Consider the following 24,511-nt stretch of genomic DNA (forward strand, 5'->3'; position numbering starts at 1 on the left):
CCAACGAATCTTTGAAATAAATTAATCTGATAGAATTTATTTCTAGGATAAGTTTTTATATTCATGTCTTCATAAATATTTTTCCGTTCTGATCGAATATCTTCAGGCAATTTTGGATTCTTGTGGCATGTGGGCTGATCCAAAATAAATTCCTTCGAATTTATTCATTTTCTGAACATCTTGCTTCTTTGCCACATTGTGCTCCTTTGACTTGGCTTGTTTGACTTGAACATTGTGCTCTTTCTGATTTGGTCACATTGTGCTCCTTTGAACACATCGTGCTTGTTCAAATTGTGCTCCTTTTCAGAACATTGTGCTCCTTTTCAGACATTGTGCTCCTTGGGCACATCTCGCTTGTACACATTGTGCTCCTTAAGGACATTGTGCTCTTTTGGAACATTGTGCTTGTCTGCATCGTGCTCCTTTAGGAACATTGTGCTCCTTTGAGACATTGTGCTTGTCCGAAAACTTGACTTGTAAAAATTAAGTCCTTGGGGGAGAATCAATCTCGGGTGTGATCATTTTAAGTAAGGACTTCTACTATTTCACCATTAGGCTCATCCAATCAATCCTTGCAACGCCATTCCTTTATGCTTCTTTCTTGGATGAATACTCGTAGGACCAAAATTAATTTCCCAAATTAATTTTGTTCTTCCTATGGTAGATTCCTTTTGACTCGATATTCTGATTTATGATGCTTGTACTTAAAAGACCTAAAAAAAACCAAGGGGATCTAATGTACATTTGGCTCATCAAAACTTACAAAAATATTCCTATCAATTTTCCCCCTTTTTGATGACGCCAAAACCTATACTCAGTCATTTGGCTTGTCTTTTAAAAACAATTATTTTTTTAAAAGATTTTATTAATTTTGACATAGCCAAGACGAGTTTAACATTTGATTTTGACTCTAGGAAAGGTATTTTTAGCAACTAAATTTCTATTCGCATTTTTGGAGTTTAATGATAATGAATTTTGTATTTTTTCCAATTTATGCGATTTGATACAATCTAAGCTAAAATACCTTTCAAGACAAATAAAATAACAATAGATAACAGGGAAAGCTTAATAGCATCATAAACAGATAATTCGAACCATTTTAAATTGTTCCATGATCATGAGTTCAAGTTCGTGGACCATACACCAAAAAAAATGTGACAATCATACAAATCACTTGATGATTCTGTTTCTCCTTTCTTCAAGCACATGATTTATATGATTTTGAACTTCAATGAAATTGTCACTAATGGCATAATTGTTGCATACTTGCCCAATCACATAATAGTTGAATGCTTCAATGATGTCCCCGGGCAGTATTCCTTCTTCATACCAAATGATGCACTCTTCTAGACTCCTTCCACTTTGTAGCTCGGCATCATTGACCTTGATATAGTCCTTTAGAACCATGATCATCAAAGCTCTAGCATAGCTTTTGATCCTCCTGAAGTTCTCATTCGAAACCCACAAATTTTGGTCACTTGGACCACTTTTCTTCATTCCCTTTGGTAGGTCATTCAAGCTTGCCAATCTTGGCATTTCAACTCTACCATCTCTTGGTGTGGATTCCAAATATAGAGCTGCTTTGTTGTACTAGTTGATTTGCTCAACATTTCCACCTGCACAAACAATATCACGAAATGAACGGTTAGTGGTATTTGCACTGCTTGATCCTCCTGGACTGCCAGCTTCACCACCACCGAACCAATATTCCAATCCTCCTCTTCTAGCAACATTTCTGCCAGCAGATCTGCCTCCTCCTCCTCTACTACTGCTTGTACCAACATTTCGGGTAGCCATGGCAGTCATCATCATTTCAAGCATGCCTTCCAAATGACTGAATCTCTCTTCCCCCTTTTTGGCGTAATCAATGAGTGTATAAACTGACTCACGAAGAGATGAAACAGATTCGGATATGTTTTCATATGAACCTCGAAGGCAGCCCACTTTGGTATTGATGGAGATGAGATCTGTGTGGACATCACTAATTTGCTTCTCATGTTGATGAACCACATTGAGAATCCCTTGACTTTGATTCATGGCAATTGCTTCATTTGATTTTCCAGAATTTTTGAGGATTTGAGACAGTTGGATGTAGAACTCATTGAGTTGCCCTTTGACATTTGCATTCAATCCACCAACTTGTCTCTCAAGTGCTTGATGTGTGTCGATCAAATGTTGTTGACTCCTCCGGTTTTCATCAAAAGATGTTTCGAATTTTCCTCCTTGAGTATTGACAACATGATCCACATGAGTGTAGATGCCTTGAAAGATACTTTCCATTCGGTCAACTAGGCTTAGTACAACTTTCTCCAGATTTTTCAATTTTTCATTTGAGGTTGTGCCATCAATGTCTTGCTCTTCTCGGGTTGTGGGAATACATCTTGCTCCTTCTTGAGCAGAATTGACTTCAAGCATGTGAGATTGTGCTTGATTTTCTAGTAAATTCCCTTCTCTTTCCGGCGTGTGTAGCACGTGTGTGTAACCTTGCATACTTTCTGATGAATGGATTGAATTTCCTCCGTATTGTGGCTAACTTGCATGGCATTATGCTCTTGACTAATTTCAGTGAGATTCAACACACTCACATCATACAAGCCACTGTCCATCAAATGTGCACCACGTGTGACATTTTCATCTTCTTCATTTCTTGTAACAAATTCATCAATATCAACTAAGAAATCATCTTCAGTTGGCATATTTCCTTGGACTGTCCCATCATGAGAAGTCTCGGCCAACTTAGCTTTTAATTTGTTCACAAAAGCTCTATTCACAGTAGACATCAATGTTGCATGGCCAACATCAAAATTTCCAATCCAATTCAAAGAAAATAATTCTTCTTCTTGCATACTCGGTCCTCTTGTCATTAATTCTTGATAGGAACCAAGTCTCCAATTTCTCCAATTGAGAACTCTTCGGTATTCATTCACCAATATCAAATCAAGTCCATCAACTTGATAAATTTCCTCATTCAACACTGTCTCTATTTCGGCAATTTGAGAAAAAGGGTTCAAGACATTTTGGTTTGTTTTGGGATTAAGGTTTGATGTAGGATTGTGACTCATGGTGGGATTTTGGCTTGTGGTAGGATTTTGGCTTGAGTTTGGTTCGTGACTAGAGGTTGGGTTTTCATGGGGTTGGATTGAGGGTTGAGAAGCTAAACCAAGAATTTCTGCTACTGGCCTTTTCCTAGCATGAATTCCTCTCAGTTTCCTCTTCCTTTTGGAATTCAACTCGGTTGACACTTCATGATCTTTAAATAAAATCCGGTTGTTTCCAAATGGCTTTCTAGACCTCATTGGCAATTCTTTTCTCTTTACAATTTCTCCAATAAGTAACCCGAACCCTAGAATGTGGTTGAACTTGCCATTCCTAATCTTTGCACCTTTCAAAAAATGTGCAATCCGGCTCAAAATAAGCTTAATCCAGTCACCTTTAACATCATTCATCACGGCATGCAAATATCCAATTCTCACAGGTGATATATCCTCCATACTATTCAATTTGCATAAAACACATTTGTACAGGATTTTGACTAGCATTTCATACTCTAGCTTCAAATCAGATTTTTGACCGGAAAGATTTGGTTCGAGAGAAGCATTCTCATTTCGAATTTCTGTCCAAACTTCCATGTGATCATATGTGTGTATATCTAAGTCCAACAGTGGTTGTTCTGGACTAGATATAGGAAGTCCAAAAGTTGTGTGCAACTCTTGTTCATCAATGGTGATGAGAGTTCCATTCACGGTGGACTCAATGGTCCATCCAACAACCTTGGCATTCACATAGAAATCTGCTACATCCTCATCATAAAATCCTAAGTATGGATAAGAACATAACCTCATGAGATTGCTTTGTTGAAGTGCATGGATGATCCTTTGTGCAAGTTGGGAGTTCTTGGCCTCTTTGAGAAATCCGTGTGGGTCAAAGCTTCCTCCGGCCTTGATTCCAACTGCTAGCTTGGTGAGATTGAGTTGTTCTTCATTCGGGTGGGAGCTTGAATCTCCAATGGCGGCCATAATGTGTTTGGTATTTTTGGATTTGAGATTGAGAGAGATGAATCTTGAAAGGTTTCGTCTATGGAAGGTGTAAAGGCTTTGGAGAGTTTTGAGTGGAATGGTGGCTTTTCGACTGGTTGGGTGAAAAAGGAGGTGCCTTTACAAAAATATCCTCACAATTGAATTTTGACTTTTAATAAGTGAGGGGTATTTTTGATATTCCAATGATTTCCAACCTTTGACCTAACTGATAGTTAGTTTAGGTTATATATTCTCCATCCAATTTGTCTGCTGATGTGGCGCCAAAAATTTAGATGCTCGGACTGATTTTACCTGAAATAAAATTCATAGAGCACTAAATCTGTTCCGAAAATAATATGTGCATGTATATATACACGTTAAATGTAATTGGGAGAAAGAAAAAGAAATTGATTCTTTTTAGACTATTTATTATGTGCAACTACCATAAAAAGATGCTCTCATTTAAGATAACTCATCATCATACCATCTTGTCATCTCTTAAATGGTAAGATTTTGTAAATCTAAATAATTTTCATATAGGTAAATAGATACACGGTTAGACATGCATGCAATGTGCTTTATCAATATTTATTGTAGACTTAAATGTTAAGATGTGACATTTTTGCATGAGAGACACATAGGCACGAATTTAATTAAATCAGATAAAGTAACGAATTTTCAGATGAAAAATTTGAGCTTTTAATTTAAAAAGAGTTTAGAAACTTAGCTCAATTCAATCATGCCCATCTCGTGTCATAATTTCGGAAATCTTGATTCACACAGAGGCTTTGTGAGAATGTCAGCTATTTGATTTTCAGTCGGGATGTATTCAATTGATAATTCCTTCTTTTCGACATGATCCCGGATAAAATGATGTCTCACATCAATGTGTTTTGTTCTTGAATGTAACACGAGATTGTATGTTATGGCTATGGCACTAGTATTGTCACATAATATGTTGACATTTTCACAATTCTCGCCATAATCTTTCAGTTGTTGTTTCATCTAAAGAATTTGCGCGCAACAACTCCCAGCGGCTATATATTCAGCTTCGGCTGTACTTGTGGCTATGGAGTTTTGCTTTTTGCTAAACCATGATACCAATCTTCCCCCTAAGAACTGGCATGTCCCTGAGGTACTTTTTCGATCGATTTTACATCCTGCAAAGTCTGCATCTGAGAAACCAGTTAGTGTATAATTACCTTCTTTGGGATACCATAATCCCACATTGACTGTTCCTTTTAGGTATCGGATGATTTTCTTGGTAGCAAGAAAATGACTTTCTTTTGGCTTTGACTGGAACCTAGCACATACTCCCACTGAATAAGATATATCTGGTCGGCTTGCAGTGAGATATAGTAATGATCCAATCATTCCTCGATATTTTGTTTCGTCAACGTCCTTGCCTTCATCATCTTTATCCAATCTTAAAGATGTGCTCATCGGGATCTTGATTGAGGATTTTCCATCTTGACCAAATTTTTTTATAAGATCTTTCGTGTATTTGGCCTGATTGATGAATATTCCTTCGTTGAGTTGCTTTACTTGTAATCCAAGAAAGTAGTTCAACTCTCCCATCATACTCATCTCGAACTTATGCTGCATTAGCTTGGAAAATTTCTCACATAAAGTTTTATTAGTACTACCAAAGATAATATCATCGACATAAATTTGTACCAATAAAATGTGATCATTTTCTCGAATTCTAAACAAGGTTTTATCAACAAGGCCTTTTGTAAAACCACAGTTAATTAGGAACGTTGATAGGGTGTCATATCAGGCTCTCGGTGCTTGTTTTAACCCATATAACGCCTTCTTTAATCTGTAGACCTTATTAATATCACCTTTTACCTCGAAACCGGGTGGTTGCTCAACGTAGACTTCTTCTTCAAGTAAGCCATTTAGAAATGCACTTTTCACGTCCATTTGATAGACAGTGAAATTCTTGTACGTGGCATAAGCTAGAAATATTCTGATGGCTTCTAGTCTTGCAACAGGTGCAAATGTTTCATCGAAGTCTATGCCTTCTTCTTGTGAATATCCTTTTGCCACTAATCGTGCTTTATTGCGAATGACGATTCCATCCTCATTTGCCTTGTTCCGAAAGACCCATTTTGTTCCAATTACATTGTAATTTTAAGGTCTTGGAACTAATTCCCATACGTCACTTCTTTTAAATTGATCAAGCTCTTCTTGCATTGCATTAATCCAATCTGGATCACTTAGAGCTTCTTCAATGCTTGTGGGCTCCACCTGAGAAAGAAAACAAGAAAATAAAGTATGTATATTTGAGGACCTTGTTTTTACTCCTTCTCGTGGATCTCCAATTACTAGCTCTGGAGGGTGATTTTTGAGCCATCTCAAGTCAGGTTGTAGGTTGCATGGGTTTTCCACGTTTCCTTGCTCAGTAGGTAAGTTGGAGGCAAGCACATTTTGCTCATCAGATTGATCTCCAACTTGTGTTTCAACTTGAGAATTTTGATTTTCCACGTGTGAATCTCCATTAGCTTCCACGTGTCCTTCAATATTGCAATCAATGTCCAATTGCTCCATACCCTGTATACTTTGATCTTTAAAATATATGTCAGTATCATTAAATGATTTTTCAACTTCACATCTTTCCTGATCATTTTTGTTGCTCTGGGTTTCCTTCTTATGAGCTTCATCAAATGTAACATGAATTGATTCAATAGGACCACTTGTAACAACTTCCCACATTTCATCATGTAACGCGGATAAATGTACCGGCATGCGAATTTTCCAATCATCAAATTTCTCTAAGGAAAACAATAGATTTTGGGCAAGAGCCATATCTCTTTTCATCATCTTGATTTTTCGAGATCTGCCTAGCAGTCAAAATTGACTCAAATAGACAACCGCTCTGATACCAATTGTTGGTCCCGATAGGGTGGTGAAAGTCTAGAGGGGGGGGGGGGGGAGGGTGAATAGACTTTAAAGCTTTTTCAAAATAAATAACTCTTTGGTAACTTCAACTCTAAGTAACAAGTAAATAGAGTAAGTTTAAAACTGCACAGCGGAATAATAGTATGTAAAGAGTTATGCCCAACCAATAATTTAAATGCGCATGTAAGATGGATACAGATGATATGTAAATTGACAAGGATATCTTGAATATATAAAGGAGATGGTGCACTCAATATATAATAATAATATTCAAGATTGTAAGTAAATATCGTGTCACGTCGATCGTGTAACAAAAGTTACATGCAACACGTCAAACTTGCTTAGAATAATCCAACATTTAAGCTTGAGAAGTTTGAGTCACATGCATACGTGAAAACACACTAAACCCGGATGATTAAGATTAACTGTGAATAGTAAACGGGTTAGTCGGATAAGATAGATAAATAGAGCAAATTATGTAAGTGCGGTATGTAAATGAGAGAGGCAATTTATAGTGGTTCGGAAGTGGCGTAATCTTCCTAGTCCACTTTACTCCAATCACTTCTAGGAGTAATTCACTATTTTCCACACACAGTTACAATAGTGAATAAGCGCTACACAAGCACTTCTTCCGGATGTCTTGCACACAGCTACACCCAACTCCAAGTGTTTCGCACACAGCTACACTCAACTCCGAGTATTTCGCACACAGCTATACTCAACGCCAACTAAGTGTCTTGCACACAACTACACTTAGCAACTACGAGTGTTTTGCACACAGCTACACTCACTAGAGTATTTTGCACACATCTATACTCTTTCTACAATTACAAATACAAAGGTAATTGTATTTCTCTCCAACTAGATTTGAGACTATTCAGACTAAGTCTCTAAGAATATTTGAGCACTTGCACTTTTGAATTTTGCACTTTGTTTATCCGTGTGTATTGCACCTCTGCCTTGTATCTTCAAGTCTTCATGGCTTTTTATAGGCAATCAAATATATCCGTTGGAGTGGGATAATTTGATATTTGAAATTTGAATCTTCATAGCCTGATATTGTTGACAATAGTAGATCTTCAATTTTGATTTGATTGTCAACTTGCCTGACAAAATAATATTTTATCTCAACTTGATTGTCAAGTTGTTTCTTAAAATATTATTTTTGTTGTCAATTTGAATATCCAACGAATCTTTGAAATAAATTCATCTGATAGAATTTATTTCTAGGATAAGTTTTTATATTCATGTCTTCATAAATATTTTTCCATTCTGATCGAATATCTTCAGGCAATTTTGGATTCTTGTGGCATGTGGGCTGATCCAAAATAAATTCCTTCGAATTTATTCATTTTCTGAACATCTTGCTTCTTTGACTTGGCTTGTTTGACTTGAACATTGTGCTCTTTCTGATTTGGTCACATCGTGCTCCTTGTGCTTGTCCGCATCGTGCTCCTTTGAGACATTGTGCATTTAGTCCTTGGGACGGGGAATCAATCTCGGGTGTGATCGTTTTAAGTAAGGACTTCTACCATTTCGCCGTTAGGCTCATCCGGTCAATCCTTGCAACGCCATTCCTTTATGCTTCTTTCTCGGATGAATACTCGTAGGACCAAAATTAATTTCCCAAATTAATTTTGTTCTTCCTAGGTAGATTCCTTTTGACTCGATATTCTGATTTATGATGCTTGTACTTAAAAGACCTAAAAAAACCAAGGGGATCTAAAGTACATTTGGCTCATCAAAACTTACAAAAATATTCTTATCAGTATGATTATAAGGTGAATTCAATAGTGAAACAGTTTCTGGAGCTCGACGGCAGCCCTCGGAACTACCCGTCGGTTGTATCGTCGGTGATGATGGCCCTAACATGGGACTATTCCTCTGCCACTGTATTCATATGTGGCGAAGCGCAATTCAGAGCTTATTTACAGAGGCGGGCGCGAGTTTGGCTTCCCGACGGTATCGCTGCTGCCCCTCCTCCTTTAGGCATCACTACTGCCTTGGTTTCGTCTCTCTCTCTTCCTCCTTCTACGGTGCCAAATTCAATTTCTGAGTACGATAACCTTGCTTCCACTGGTTCACGAGCAACGCCGGAGTGAGCTACCTTGGTGACCTTTGAAGATGAAAATACCGGCATCTCCTTCGTCAAACAAGAACCAGAAAATCAAGATTCCCATAGACCGGCTAGTAGATCATGGATCTTGGTGACTGACAAACCTATCAAGATTGATATCATGCAACAAGTAATGGTCGCTTCTTGGAGATCTGTCATGGGTGTCCGTATCTCTGAAATCGGTGGAGGTAGGTTTTTGTTTGAGTTCCCCAATCAGAATGACGCCAAGAAGGTGATTATCGCCATGCCCTCACGTGATTTCCATTCTTTGCCGCCGCCGCCGGTGATCCACACTCAGACACACAGCCTGGTGGTGCCGCTGGCTGGAGGGATAGCAACCGCCGCTTCCATCCTCCTCATTTTCACTTTTTGCTTCCGGTGATCCACACTCAGACTTTTCCTTTAAAAAAAAAAATTTAAATTGACCATTTTCCCCCACTTAAATTTAATTTAAAATGGATTACGATTTTTCGGCGAAAATTCGCATGTAATTTGGCCGAGAGGACCAAATCTAGTAAAAAAAGCATAGTTAAAGGACTAAATTGTTAGTTTTAAAAGTCACGTACCGAAATTAACACGCCCCCTATAGTCATAAGATCAAAAGTGTAATTTGCTCTTATAAAAAATTATTTTTATATAAATACTAATATTTTCACTCGTGCATTGCACGAAATGGATTTGTTATAATATTTTAAGAATATTTGGATCGATATATAATTATATAAATTATAACAACGAATATTATATAGTGCAATTGATGAAATGGGTATGATAAAGATTATGTTTTTTTATGTTATCCTTGTATGATTTCGATTTATACAATTTTTACAATTAAAATTTATAAACATAGTTGACAAATAGGTCTAACATTTCTCATCCGGACAACTTAAACAATACAAATATTCAATGGTTTGTCTCAACATTTTCATGAATATATTATTAATACTATTGAACACCATGAATTGTTCAATGGTTACTATATTGAACACCATGAGCTGTTCTTATAAATGCATAACATTAACTCCACAAATTAAGCTAAACAACTATCTCAAATGATACACTGCACTTCAACCTTAATTATTATATTGTATATATATTTTGGTTTCACTTTGACACTTACAGAAATGTAAAATTAAAATAAATGTGGCAGTAGCCTGGTGAGTCATTTACTTCAATTAATTGGAAATAAAAGATAGCTATTAACTTCATGTTGACAATCTTTTTATAAGTATGTGATAATCTATCAAACTGATAGCAACATACAAAGAATGTGCTTCGTAATAACTTATACCAAAGACTTTGAGGAGGTATGAATTCCATTGAATACCAATGAAATATACAAATTGGGAACGTGCACAAAAATTCAGTTCTAAAACAAATCCTTAGCTTGCGATATATGATTCTAAAATAAGTCTATAAATACCATATGTAGATAACGTGCCTTAATTAACACCAATTGTTTAATATTGTTGGATTCATTTATATATCATTAATTTAATTATTTGTTATTCAATTATTGCAAAATCTTGAGCTACACTTATATATTGTTATCAGTAACTATAACAATATATTGTTGCCAAGTACTATTTCTTTTTTAATATATTGGGCGGGAAGTTAAAAGGGATAATAATAGTATTGATTGATTAAATTAATAGTAAAATAAACGGTTTATAATTTTAATCTAAATTATTAATAAATGATTATTTTTCTTTTTTATTATTTTTTTATTTGCAAAATCTTCCTTATATTCATATTCATTATATTAATAGTAAAATAACGTGTTCAGAACATTATGGCTTCTTGAATTACGGATTCTTTTCATTTTTTTATTTTTTACACTTGATAGGATATATACCCCGGCACCGACCAATTGTACGTCCATGGGCTCGTTTATAGTCAGGTCAGGGTCAAGCGGTTCGGGACCCGGTCCGCGGGTCAAAGTCAGAGGTGACAGGTCAAACTCGCCATCATGCGGGTCAAAGTCAGAGGTGTCAGGTCAAACTCGCCATCATACGTATGAAAGGGCCTTTAGCCCTCAAAATTAGGGGGCTCTCCTTCCTTCGAAACCAGCTCTCTCTCTCTCTCTACACATTATTTCCTCTCTACGAGTACAACCGACTACCGAGAATTAGTACTATCATTTTGGCGCCGTCTGTGGGGAACGTGGCAAAGAGTTGGCAAAGAGTTACGTTCCGGCAATCAAAGAAAAAAGAAGGGAGAAATTTTGGATGGCTACTGGAAGGGTTTAAACCCAAACGCTCAAGCTGCTGGGCTGGTACCCCAACCACTCTACCACTCTGGGGTACTCTACCACTCTATTTGGATTCAGTTCTAAAACAAATCCTTAGCTTGCGATATATGGTTATAAAATAAGTCTATAAATGCCATATGTAGATAACGTGCCTTAATTAACACCAATTGTTTAATATTGTTGGATTCATTTATATCATTAATTTAATTATTTGTTATTCAATTATTGCAAAATCTTGAACTACACTTATATATTGTTATCAGTAAGTATGACAATATATTGTTGCCAAGTACTATTTCTTTTTTAATATATTGGGTGGGAAGTTAAAAAGGATAATAATTGTATTGATTGATTAGATTAATAGTAAAATAAACAGTCTATAATTTTAATCTAAATTATTAATAACCGATTATTTTTCTTTTTTATTTTTATTATTTTTTATTTTTTTATTTGCAAAATCTTCCTTATATTCATATTCATTAGAGTAATAGTAAAATAACGCGTTCAGAACATTATGATTTCTCGAATTACGGATTCTTTTCAATTTTTCCCTTTTTACTGCTGATAGGATATATACCCTGGAACCAACCAACTGTACGTCCATGGGCTCGTTTATAATCAGGTCAGAGTCAAGCGGTTTGAAACCCGGTTCACGGGTCAAAGTCAGAGGTGACGGGTCAAACTCGTCATCATGCGTATAAAAGGGCCTTTAGCCCTCAATATTAGGGGGCTCTCCTTCCTTCGAGACCAGCTCTCTCTCTCTATACATTATTTGTTACGTTCCGGCAATCAAAAAAAAAAGAAGGGAGAAATTTTGGATTGATGCTAAAGGAGTTCAAACCCAAACACTCGGGCTGCTGAGCTGATACCCAAACCACTCTACAACTCTACTTCTCATTTCATTCTCTGTATCTATTGCAGTTCACTACTTTCCAATGGATTTATTTACTCCATACACTTCTCTGCGCATACTGGAGTATTTTCATCTTCATCACCACTTCAAGAAATGCCATGCATCATCTTCGCCGCTACCCGCTGCATGACTTTGTTTCTGGGCAGAGAAGCAAACACTAGGGATATTTATGCAGGGCATGCAAGAAGATTCATGACATCCTTATTCCTGTAGAAGCACTGAAATTGGTTAGAAGAGTCATCAAATGAATCGTCTGCTGAGTATATATGATGAAGCATACTTAGCACACTGAGCTGCCTTCTATCAATGAGGACCTTATTGTCTTTTCTCCTCTTTCCTTTTCTGTTATAACTGCCATAGCAGTTTGTATATAACAGTAGCTATCTTTCCTTTTCTTTGCTAGGTTTTGTATTCTCCTCAGATCATCAATAATGCACACCATATTCCTTTCTCTGATTACCACTTTACACTCATGAATAATTGAGTTCTCCACATGGTATCAGAGCTTCGCCGATGCTACGCTGCCGTCATAACGATGAACACCGGAAACAATCCAGCCGGAATCGGAAACACATCTCCAAATCAGAACACGACGAGTCAAGGTCCGAATCTGAGAGGAGATGAGGTCGATGATCCACTCTACCTTCACGTGACTGAGAATCCTAACATGATTCTCGTTTCTCCTCCTCTAACAGAGCTCAACTATGCTTCATGGAGCAGATCCATGAAGATAGCCTTGCAAGTGAAGAACAAGTTTGGCCTAGTTGATGGTTCAATTCCCTGTCCAGAGCAGTCAGACTCCAGATTTGCTGCCTGGACGAGATGCAACAAAATTGTCTGCTCATGGATCCTTAGATCCGTCAACTCCACCATTGTTGAGATAGTCCTTTACTGTGAGAAAGCAGAAGAGATTTGGATCAAGCTCAGAGATAGATATTCACAAGCTGATCCACATTGGATAGCTGAACTACAGAATGAAATATATAGGAATACTCATGGTAACAAGTCCATAAATGAGTACTTTACAAAGTGTAATGCTCTATGGGAGCAGATGAAGGCAATGAGGCCCCTGCCAGTGTGTGAATGTAACCCTAGATGTTCATGCAAGCTGCTAAGCAAGATACAAAAGGAGAAAGAAGATGATTAGGTCATTAGGTTCCTAGAAGGATTGAATGATGAGTTTGAATCCATAAAGTCACGAGTCCTAGTCATGGATCCAATCCCAACCATGGAGAAAGTTCTCAATATGGCTTTGAAAGTGGAAAGGAAGATAAATGGATCTCTCAATCAAAGGAACACTGAAGTCCTTCAATCCAATGCAGTCCAGAACAGTCTAGGACAGTCCACAGAAGACAGTGGGACTGTGGCCTTCTCTGCTTCAAATAATAAGAAGAAATTTGGCAACAATGGTGGAAAGAATGTAGCCAAATGCACTTACTGCAACATGAGTGGCCATACTATTGAGAAATGCTTCAAGAAGCATGGTTATCCTCCTAGTTGGATACCAGGATACAAATCTAGAAACAGGCAAAATCAAGATGCTCAGAGCAATGCTATCAATCAGATTGGGGATATAGGGTTATCTACTGAGCAATTCCAGAGACTTGTGAGTCTGTTGCATGGTCAGAACCAAGAGAAACCAGCCTCCTCAAATGCAGCCATAACAATGAACAGCTATGAAAAGAAATCAGGATCTAATGAAGGCAGGTTCATCTCTGACCCCCACATTAATAATGTTATATCTTCTTCTGCTATATGGATCCTAGATTCAGGTGCTACTGATCACATTACATGCTCATTAGACTATTTTGAAAGGTATCATAGAGTTTGTGGAGTTTCTGTAAAATTGCCTAATGGAGGAACAGTGAGTGTGACACATATAGGTGATATCAGACTGCAGTTAAACCTATTGTTAAACAATGTGTTGTTCATCCCTTCATTCACATTCAATATCATATCTGCTAGCAAGTTAACTAAATAAGGGGACTACAAAATCATAATGAATACTGATTCATGTAACATTCAGGGTCCTTTTGGGATGATGGATGGTTTTGCTGAACAAAGGAATGGCTTATATGTGATCACTGATCCACCAAAAAGAAAGAACTGTCCAATTGATGAGATGATGAAATGTAATAATGCCTCTTTGTATTTATGGCATCATAGGCTAGGATATTATCCTGTGAGTAGGATACCATCCTTGAATGGAATAAATGATGGTCAATTCTGTAAACCATATGATTTTGTCTGTGAAACATGTCATTATGCAAAACAAAGAAGATTTGTTTTTCCAGTTAGCACTTCCAGGTCTGAAAAATGTTTTGACCTTTTACATATGGATGTCTGGGGCCCATTATCTGTTGCATCTATAAATAGAGAACACTATTTTTTGACAATTGTGGATGACTATTGTAACACCCCGTGTTACGATCTCCAGACCTGGAATTAATTATATAATTAATTCCGTCAAGAACAGTTAATAGGGAATTAATCTCCATTAATTGATTAAGGTGGCCCACAGAGGACCATGTACCCTTGCCTATAATAAAGACCCTAAAGTCTAAATATATTACTAGGGATAATTAGTATATAAGCTATGATATTAAATACCCAAATCCTGAGCCCAAATATATATATACATAGGATATATACTTATATCATATATGCCCAATAAGTATTAAGTAGCCCAAGCCCAAACGTATTTAATCTTGACCCACCTAACCCAAGTCCATTTAGGAAACCTAATCATACTACTAATAATAATAATAATAATAATAATAATAATAATAATAATAATAATAATAATAATAATAATAATAATAATAATAATAATAATATTAATAATAATAATAGTAACAATATATATATGTATATATATATATATATATATATATGTATATATATATATATATATATAGGATTAAACATATGCATATATATATACATGTATATAAATACATGTATACACTACTCCTACCCCAATCATATCTAGTACACGTATTTATACTAAGGGCTTAACGAATACATACGTACGGCATGGACCCCGAACACCCACCCCCTTCACATATTGCTCCCTCTCTCTCTCAGACAACACCGGCGAACCCTCACCGCACCACCGCCCTCACCATGGCGGCAACCACCAGCCCCAATCCTTCCCTAAGCTCTAAACCATGAACCCCTCTCCCTCAACCCTCCATTACGGACGGACGACCTTGATACAACGATATGCAGTGCGAACGGCTCGACGACGGCGACGACGGACTTACGCGACGGTGGCTCTCCCCCTTCGAACGTCCTCCGGCTACGACGACGACCCTCCTCCCCCCATCAAGCATACTAGCACGGAGGCAGTGGGTGGCTGGCCGGAGGAGGTGCGCCCGTGGGACAACCGCTGTCCCTCGGCGAAACAGATCGGGGAAGAAGATGAAGGTAAGTTACAGACTCACGCCAACATAGCTATTGAATATTAGATTTAAGTAAGAAGTAACAATTGAGGGCTTAGTCTAGTGGTAAGGCATTGGTTCGATTAATGGTTTAGCTAGGGTTTGAATCTCGCTGGCATGTGTTGGTTGTATATGCTTATCATATTTTGGGTATAATTATGGGGAGATTAATACGCTTAGGGACGGTGATGATTTGCCGATTAGTACCAATCTCCCTATTGTACTGTTATCCCGTAGGATTAATACTAGGTTATATTACTTATACGGTGGGTAGATGATTGATTTGGGTTTCATGTTAACAATGGGTGAGTTAGCTTAGTTGGGTAAGACATAGTTGGTGTTGGGAGAAACTTAGGGTTTAATTAATTTATAGCTCGATTATTTAGTGAAAAGTCCGATTTGATTCACAGGTTCCGTTGATGGTGTTTTGGATTAATAAGCGAATGAGGTAACCCACTATAATTATCTTCTTTGGCCTCCTCTCTATACTTGTGTCTTGACGAATCGTTTATGATATTGATGATGAGTTCTTGATGATTATGAGATGATTTTATGTGTGATCTTGATGATGATAAGAGATTCTTGATGATTATGTGATGTTCTTGATGAATCTTGATGTTTTGATGATTAAAGGATGAACCATGATTTTATTAATTTGAATATGATTAGAGCCCTAGGTTAAAATTGGGAATTTCGTATTTGTGTTATTCTTGATATATTTGGGTGGGATTTCGCATGTTCGGGTGTTGATTATGTTTAGAAGTCATGATAGGATACGTGCTATATGATTCTTGCTTTTGATCCGTTAATTGCCTACGTGGTATCATCAATTGCGTTTAAAAGTGTCTAAGCATGGTTTCGGGTTCCACAACGGATCCCGGGACGTTTATTTTGATAAAGAGTCAATGGGGGGTAGGTGGGGGTAGGGGGACCCGCCACCTACCCGTTGCCTGATAAGGACGTCGCCGGCAGCGGGCAGCCGGCAGCCGGCGGGCAGACGACTGCCCGCCGGACACCCGCTGCCCGGAGACTTGTCGCCGGCGGGTGGTCCTCCACCCACCGGCTACGCGCTGGAAATTGCCCAACTTGGGTCTTCGGCTTCCCCGTTTGATGTTTCCCCGACCCTCGTGGTGTCCCAACAGACTCCGTTCATCGTGCCTAAGTCTAAGTTTGATGTTTCGGGTACCGTTCGTAGGATAAATGAGTCTTATATATCGCATGCTAGTTGAATTGGTATCCCGTTGGCCTAGGTAAAGGAGGTATGAACCCCTTAGGATTATTCCTAGTATGTGGATGACCACGCATAGGTTTCGTTATACGTTTTCTCCCCTTTCCCAATGTGTTAATGTGGGTTGCATGTGCTTGTTATGTGTTATGTGTGCATGTTACCCCAATTTGGTTGCGATCAAATTGGTTATTCCTGAGCTGCGGTTCAGAAGCTGGCTGCGGTCAGAATTACACTCTTGGGCTGCGGTCCACCGTTTGGTTGCGATCAAACGTTTTACATGAGCTGCGGTTCATATTCCTGGCTGCGGTCAGATGACTACTCTTGGGCTGCGGTCCACTGTTTGGTTGCGATCAAACATTATGATGAGCTGCGGTTCATCGGTCGGTTGCGATCGACCCCTTCGTATTGAGATACGAGGCAGGGTGCTGCGGGGCCGTGTCAGAGCTATATGCGCTGACCCTCATGTATGGGCATGCGATTGGTCCTGTGGCGCCACCAAAGTGTGCTTGTGTGTGATGAGATACGAATTGGGATGATGATATGAATGAGATGAAGTGAATCTGTGACCATAGGATATATGCTAGTATCTCTATATGCTTGATTATAACTGTTGAATGTGCTTATCCCTATCGGTCGAGTCTATTCTTGGTTTTAAAACTAGTGTCTCCTAAGTATATATCTTCCTGCTTCAAAATGGTTTTCTTATATCTATATATATCTATCTATAATGTATTTCAACGCGTTGGAGTGGGTTACCGGCATCTCTCGCTGAACAGATATATTTGGCTTTCAGGCACAGATGAGTAAATCCCAGAGTGCGCTAGAAGATCGCGGATTAGATAGATAGTATTTTCTTTCGGCCTGCGTGCCATAATGATGTATTGAGGATATTAGTTAGTTTAGCCTGTGCATCTGAGTTCTCCAGCTCAGATGTGGCATAGCACCCCGCATTCTTATGTTTAGAACTTCTCTGTTTGGGATTTAATGAGAATTTACCTTTATTATATAAGTTTTAAAAGTCTTGAAAATCCGGGGTGTTACAGTTGGTATCAGAGACTAAGTTTGACCCTAGGATGAGACTCTTAAGACCAGATTTTAGGACATTAGGCTTGAATTCTAAGTACTAGAGATCTTTAGGAAGGAACTTTAGGACATTAGGCTTGAAATCTAGGTGTTTAAAGTACTTAGGGTATAGGAGCTTTAGGGCGCACGGTGACACTGTGAGCTTATCATTCCCATCTAAGTTCCCATACTTGTTCTTTGCCTAGCTTCAGTTCTTTTGGTTAAAACACCAAGTAAGTATGCGAGTAGATAGGTTTACTTCCGTAACCGGGTCATGTACACTTACCCGGTAAGTCGCCTCGTTCTAGTTCCCACCAACAGACTCGACGAAGGCCGTGACCAAGAGAAGGAAGACTCGGACGACTGCTAAAGCAGTTAAGATGTGGTGGTCGTGTCGGGACATGAAGACAACTCAGACTGCATTACTCACCAACCTGGATTCAACTACCACGACCCCCGATTCAAGCAAGTGGCATGCACCTTCTGATAAGTTACTTTGTCACGGTAAGTACAGATTACAGCTACGACAAACAGGAAAGAGAACTAGAACGCTAAATAATACAAGAAAGTGAAGTAGCGGATGGACGACACTGCTAAGTTAAGTTCTTGATGAAAGGTAAGTATATCACAATGTCGTGTGACCCCTTTACCTTAGTTTATCATCGACCGCCCCGGAATCCCATCGTCTCGATATCCCTATTTGTTGAAAACTCCCACCCCGAATCCTTAATTATTCTTGAAAGCAGTCACAACCGTTACGCCTTGCTCACCCTTTGTTGCGCCTAACTTGAGCCCTCGGAAACCCTAAGTTGTTAAGAGCATTGGAATCATCGCCATCGCTCTAAGTTTATATTCCCATCCTTGGAAACCCTGTTAAGACCCTTAGAGTAGTATAAAACCCTTACTCTGCCCAGAGACGTGAGAGCTGGGGTTCGTTGATTCGATATTAAAATAGTTGTTAGATGGGGATCGGCGGATTAGGTGGAAGTTACGAATGCGTGGAAGGTATCGTGCAATAAACACCACTGTAGTGAAAATCTCATCTTTGCACGAAAGCCGTGATGGCTTCACAAGAGACCATAACAAGTACGTGCGTCACCAAAGAACGCCATGCGATGACAAGGACAGGCGAACAAATGCGTTCCAAGAAAGAGAAAAGTGTGTCAAGTGCCCTCACTACAGAAAATATCACCAAAAAGGTGCAGCAAGCCGAACTTCAAGGAGGACATAAAGTCTTGTTAAGAATTTCATCCGCCAAGGAAGGGATGAAACTCAATAAAACAAGGAAGTCAACCCGAAATCCTGTGACTCTTAGGAGCCCGCAACAGAAATTAAGATTCAAGACTTGGAGATCAGCCATGCCAACCAACTAGGTCCACAGCATTCTAGGGATTATACACAGAATTCATCACGAGAATTCCTTCGAAAGCAATAAAGATGGAGGAGACTTCAACAGGGAAGAAAAGATCAACGAGAATCTTAGAGTCAAGACGAAGCCAAAACTAAAGGAAAAGGATCATCAGTTCGTCTTATTGTCACAATCGAGCTTCAAACGGGAATAATCGCTCGAAGCCGAGAGTCCTTAGCCCTATTCTGGCAGAATTCATCCCCTTTCCTTATCTACCGAATCTCGTTTTGTTGAGAAACCCATCCTACCCTACCGAAACTCATTCTTGACACCTTAGCGCAAATGATTCCTTACAAGGTGGCAACCTTATTTCCTAAGGTCGCAACTTTGAAAACCTTGATCTCATTCCTAACTAACCCTGCCCTCGAGTTTGAAACCTAAAGCCTTCACCCTCATTATCCTCTTAAACCACACCACTCCCAGGACCTAGGGTACGTAGGTAGATGTTTACGTATACTTCCCCGTAGAAGGTGTTCCCTCATGACCACCATACCATTTCTGGCCCTCTATCCCAAAATAATTTCTAAGCTTCGAGGACGAAGCTTCTTGTAAGGGGGGGAATTATATAATTAATTCCGCCAAGAACAGTTAATAGGGAATTAATCTCCATTAATTGATTAAGGTGGCCCACAGAGGACCATGTACCCTTGCCTATAATAAAGACCCTAAAGTCTAAATATATTACTAGGGATAATTAGTATATAAGCTATGATATTAAATACCCAAATCCTGGGCCCAAATATATATATACATAGGATATATACTTATATCATATATGCCCAATAAGTATTAAGTAGCCCAAGCCCAAACGTATTTAATCTTGACCCACCTAACCCAAGTCCATTTAGGAAACCTAATCATAATAATAATAATAATAATAATAATAATAATAATAATAATAATAGTAACAATATATATATATATACGTATACGAATAGGATTAAACGTACGCATATATATATATATACATGTATATAAATACATGTATATACTACTCCTACCCCAATCATACCTAGTACACGCATTTATACTAAGGGCTTAACGAATACATACGTACGGCATGGACCCCGAACACCCACCCCCTTCACATATCGCTCCCTCTCTCTCTCAGACAACACCGGCGAACCCTCACCGCACCACCGCCCTCACCATGGCGGCAACCACCAGCCCCAATCCTTCCCTAAGCTCTAAACCATGAACCCCTCTCCCTCAACCCTCCATTACGGACGAACGACCTTGATACAACGATATGCAGTGCGAACGGCTCGACAACGGCGACGGCGGACTTACGCGACGGTGGCTCTCCCCCTTCGAACGTCCTCCGGCTACGACTGCGACCCTCCTCCCCCCAGCAAACATACTAGCACGGAGGCAGTGGGTGGCTGGCCGGAGGAGGTGCGCCCGTGGGACAACCGCTGTCCCTCGGCGAAACAGATCGGGGAAGAAGACGAAGGTAAGTTACAGACTCACGCCAACATAGCTATTAAATATTAGATTTAAGTAAGAAGTAACAATTGAGGGCTTAGTCTAGTGGTAAGGCGCTGGTTCAGCTAATGGTTTGGCTAGGGTTTGAATCTCGTTGGCATGTGTTGGTTGTATATGCTTATCATATTTTGGGTATAATTATGGGGCGATTAATACGCTTAGGGACGGTGATGATTTGCCGACTAGTACCAATCTCCCTATTGTACTGTTATCCCATAGGATTAATACTAGGTTATATTACTTACACGGTGGGTAGATGATTGATTTGGGTTTCATGTGGGTTTCATGTTAAAAATGGGTGAGTTAGCTTAGTTGGGTAAGACATAGTTGGTGTTAGGAGAAATCTAGGGTTTGAATCCCTTAGGGTTTAATTAATTTATAGCTCGATTATTTAGTGAAAAGTCCGATTTGATTCACAGGTTCCGTTGATGGTGTTTTGGATTAATCAGCGAATGGGCATCTCTCGCTGAACAGATATATTTGGCTTTCAGGCACAGATGAGTAGATCCCAGAGTGCGCTAGAAGATCGCGGATTAGATAGATAGTCTTTTTTTTCGGCCTGCGTGCCATAATGATGTATTGAGGATATTAGTTAGTTTAGCCTGTGCATCTGAGTTCTCCAGCTCAGATGTGGCATAGCACCCCGTATTCTTATGTTTAGAACTGCTCTGTTTGGGATTTAATGAGAATTTACCTTTATTATATAAGTTTTAAAAGTCTTGAAAATCCGGGGTGTTACAACTATAGTAGATTCACTTGGTTGCATCTCATGAGAAATAAATCAGAGGTAAAACACTTGTTCAAGAATTTCTGTAACTATGTACAGAATCAGTTTTCTGCTAAAGTTAAGGTCATAAGGACAGATAATGGAACTGAGTTTCTAATGAATGATTTTTGCAATGAGATAGGAATTGTGCATCAAAAATCTTGTGTCTATACACCCCAACAAAATGGGGTGGCAGAAAGAAAGCACCAAAATATCTTGAATGTAGCCAGGGCTCTCAGATTTCAATCTAGAGTGCCTATGGAATTTTGGAATCATTGTGTTATGCATTCCATCTACCTAATTAACAGATTGCCTCCTGCTAAACCTGGTGAGAAGTCCCCCTTTGAATTGTTGTTTGGCAGAACTGTGGAATATCATCACCTCAAAGCTTTTGGTTGCCTATGTTTTGGTTCCACTATGTTTCATGGCAGAAGTAAAATTGAGCCAAGAGCCAAGAAGTGTCTATTCCTGGGGGTCCCTGCAAATGTAAAGGGCTATGTGTTATATGACATTGCTAACAAAAATGTTTTTATCTCCAGGGATGTTCAGTTTTATGAGCACATTTATCCTTTTAAGGAGGACAAATCTGAAGCCTATGGTGAAAAGAACATGTTTGATCCTGTGCTGCCTTTGGTCCCAGTCTCCATTGAGGTTAGCATGCCACATTTGGATACTACTGCCAATCAGAATCAAATACTAGGAGAGGCTGTCACTCCTAGTCCCCCAATCCACAACACTGAACCACCAGAAAGGGTTAGCAGGTCAAGTCCTTCATCCTACAATACTGACAGTATGGATACTCATGTCAGCACAAACAATGAATTGTCCAATGAGGCAGGTGATAACACAATGATACAAGATGAAGTAGTTCAAACAGATGAACTCTTAGAACCAAGAAGATCAGAAAGAACAAGACACATACCTGCAAGGTTACAAGATTACTATTGTCATTCACTGAGTACAGGCAGTCACCACAGCAGGTCATCACCACACTCTATTAACAAGGTGATATCATATGAGGGTCTATCCCCATGCCATAGGGTCTGTGCAACCTCCATTTTGAACACACAAGAGCCACAATCATACAATGAAGCTGTTAAAGAAGAGGCATGGAGGAAAGCAATGCAGTGTGAAATAGATGCATTGGTTGAAAACAAAACTTGGGTGTTGATAAACCTACCTCCAGGCGAAACCCCAATTGGTTGCAAATGGGTGTACAAGGTGAAACATAGAGCTGATGGCTCCATAGAAAGACACAAGGCCAGATTGGTGGCAAAGGGTTACACTCAGCAGCTTGGAGTGGACTATGTGGAAACTTTTTCTCCTGTGGCTAGAATGACAACAATTAGAACTTTCCTAACTGTGGCAATTGCAAAAGACTGGGACATCCAACAATTAGACATCAATAATGCTTTTTTGCATGGAGATTTAGATGAAGAAGTATACATGGTTTCACCCCCTGGCTTTCAAAATAACAAGCAGCAAGTTTGTAAGTTGCTGAGATCTTTATATGGCCTAAAGCAGGCTAGCAGACAATGGAATGCAAAATTGACTAAGGCTTTGCAAGATAATGGTTTCCAACAGTCCACAGTTGATCCATCCCTTTTTACCAAAACCTCAGACACTTAATTTATGGTTCTTCTCATATATGTAGATGATATATTGGTTGCAGGGACAGACTCAGCAGAGATTAATAGATTGAAACAGTTCTTGGATAAGACATTCAAGATCAAAGATCTTGGTCATTTGAATTACTTTCTGGGGATTGAAGCATTCAGATCCACTGATGGTCTCAACATTTGCCAAAGAAAATACACTTTGGAAATCCTAAAGGAGTATGGCTTCATGGATGCTAAACCTGCAAAGACTCCAATTACTGCAGGCCAGAAACTCAATTCTCTTGAGGGAACATCACTTGATAAGCCAGAAGTTTATAGAAGACTTGTTGGGAAGCTATTATACTTGACAAATACCAGGCCTGAAATCACATATGCAGTTCAGCAGTTGAGTCAGTATGTTGACAAGCCTAGGAACACTCATCTTATGGCTGCTCACTGAGTGTTGAGGTACTTGAAAGGGGCTCCTGGAAAAGGGATATTTTATCCAGCAAACTCTCAAATAAAGCTACAAGGGTTCTCTGACTCTGATTGGGCCACTTGTGCTGAAACCAGAAAATCTGTCACAGGCTATTGCATTTATCTTGGCAAGTCCTTAATCTCTTGGAAAACAAAGAAATAAGCTACTGTCTCTAGATCATCTTCTGAGGCTGAGTATAGGGCCCTTGCATCCACTGTTTGTGAGGTCCAATGGCTCTTATATTTGCTTGCAGATCTGAAAGTCAAGCCTAACAGCCCCACTACTCTATTTTGTGATAACAAGTCTGCAATTGCTATTGGAGAGAATCATGTCTTTCATGAAAGGACTAAACATATTGAGATAGATTGTCATGTTGTCCCTCACAAAAACAGCTTGCTGATGGTTTCACCAAGGCACTACCTATATTGTTGTTTGATAACTTCCACTCTAAGCTGGGCCTTCAAGATGTTCATGCTCCAGCTTACGGGGGGGGGGGGGGGGGGGGGGAGGGGGAGGGGGTGATGAGGCATACTTAGCACACTGAGCTGCCTTCTATCAAGGAGGACCTTATTGTCTTTTCTCCTCTTTCCTTTTCTGTTATAACTGCCATAGCAGTTTGTATATAACAGTAGCTATCTTTCCTTTTCTTTGCTAAGTTTTGTATTCTCCTCAGATCATCAATAATGCACACCATCTTCCTTTCTCTGATTACCACTTTACACTCATGAATAATTGAGTTCTCCACAATATATAGCTTTGCAACTCACGACGAACACTCTTGAAGAGAAGGCGTTTCTCACTGAACAACTCACAGGGACGCCTCGGCATCGCCATCTCCTCCCC

At 39.1% G+C, this 24,511-nt stretch overlaps 1 long non-coding RNA gene across 1 annotated transcript; it reads left to right on the forward strand.

The window, feature by feature from the left end:
• Positions 1-1,173: 1,173 nt before the first annotated feature.
• Positions 1,174-23,403, forward strand: LOC109163620. Its single transcript, XR_002051306.1, has 3 exons — positions 1,174-1,185; positions 4,103-4,108; positions 23,321-23,403. It is a non-coding gene; the product is annotated as an uncharacterized LOC109163620 (long non-coding RNA).
• The last annotated feature ends 1,108 nt before the right edge of the window (positions 23,404-24,511 follow it).

This window comes from Ipomoea nil, unplaced genomic scaffold (assembly GCF_001879475.1).
Source record: "Ipomoea nil cultivar Tokyo-kokei standard unplaced genomic scaffold, Asagao_1.1 scaffold3030, whole genome shotgun sequence".
NCBI lineage: Eukaryota > Viridiplantae > Streptophyta > Magnoliopsida > Solanales > Convolvulaceae > Ipomoea > Ipomoea nil.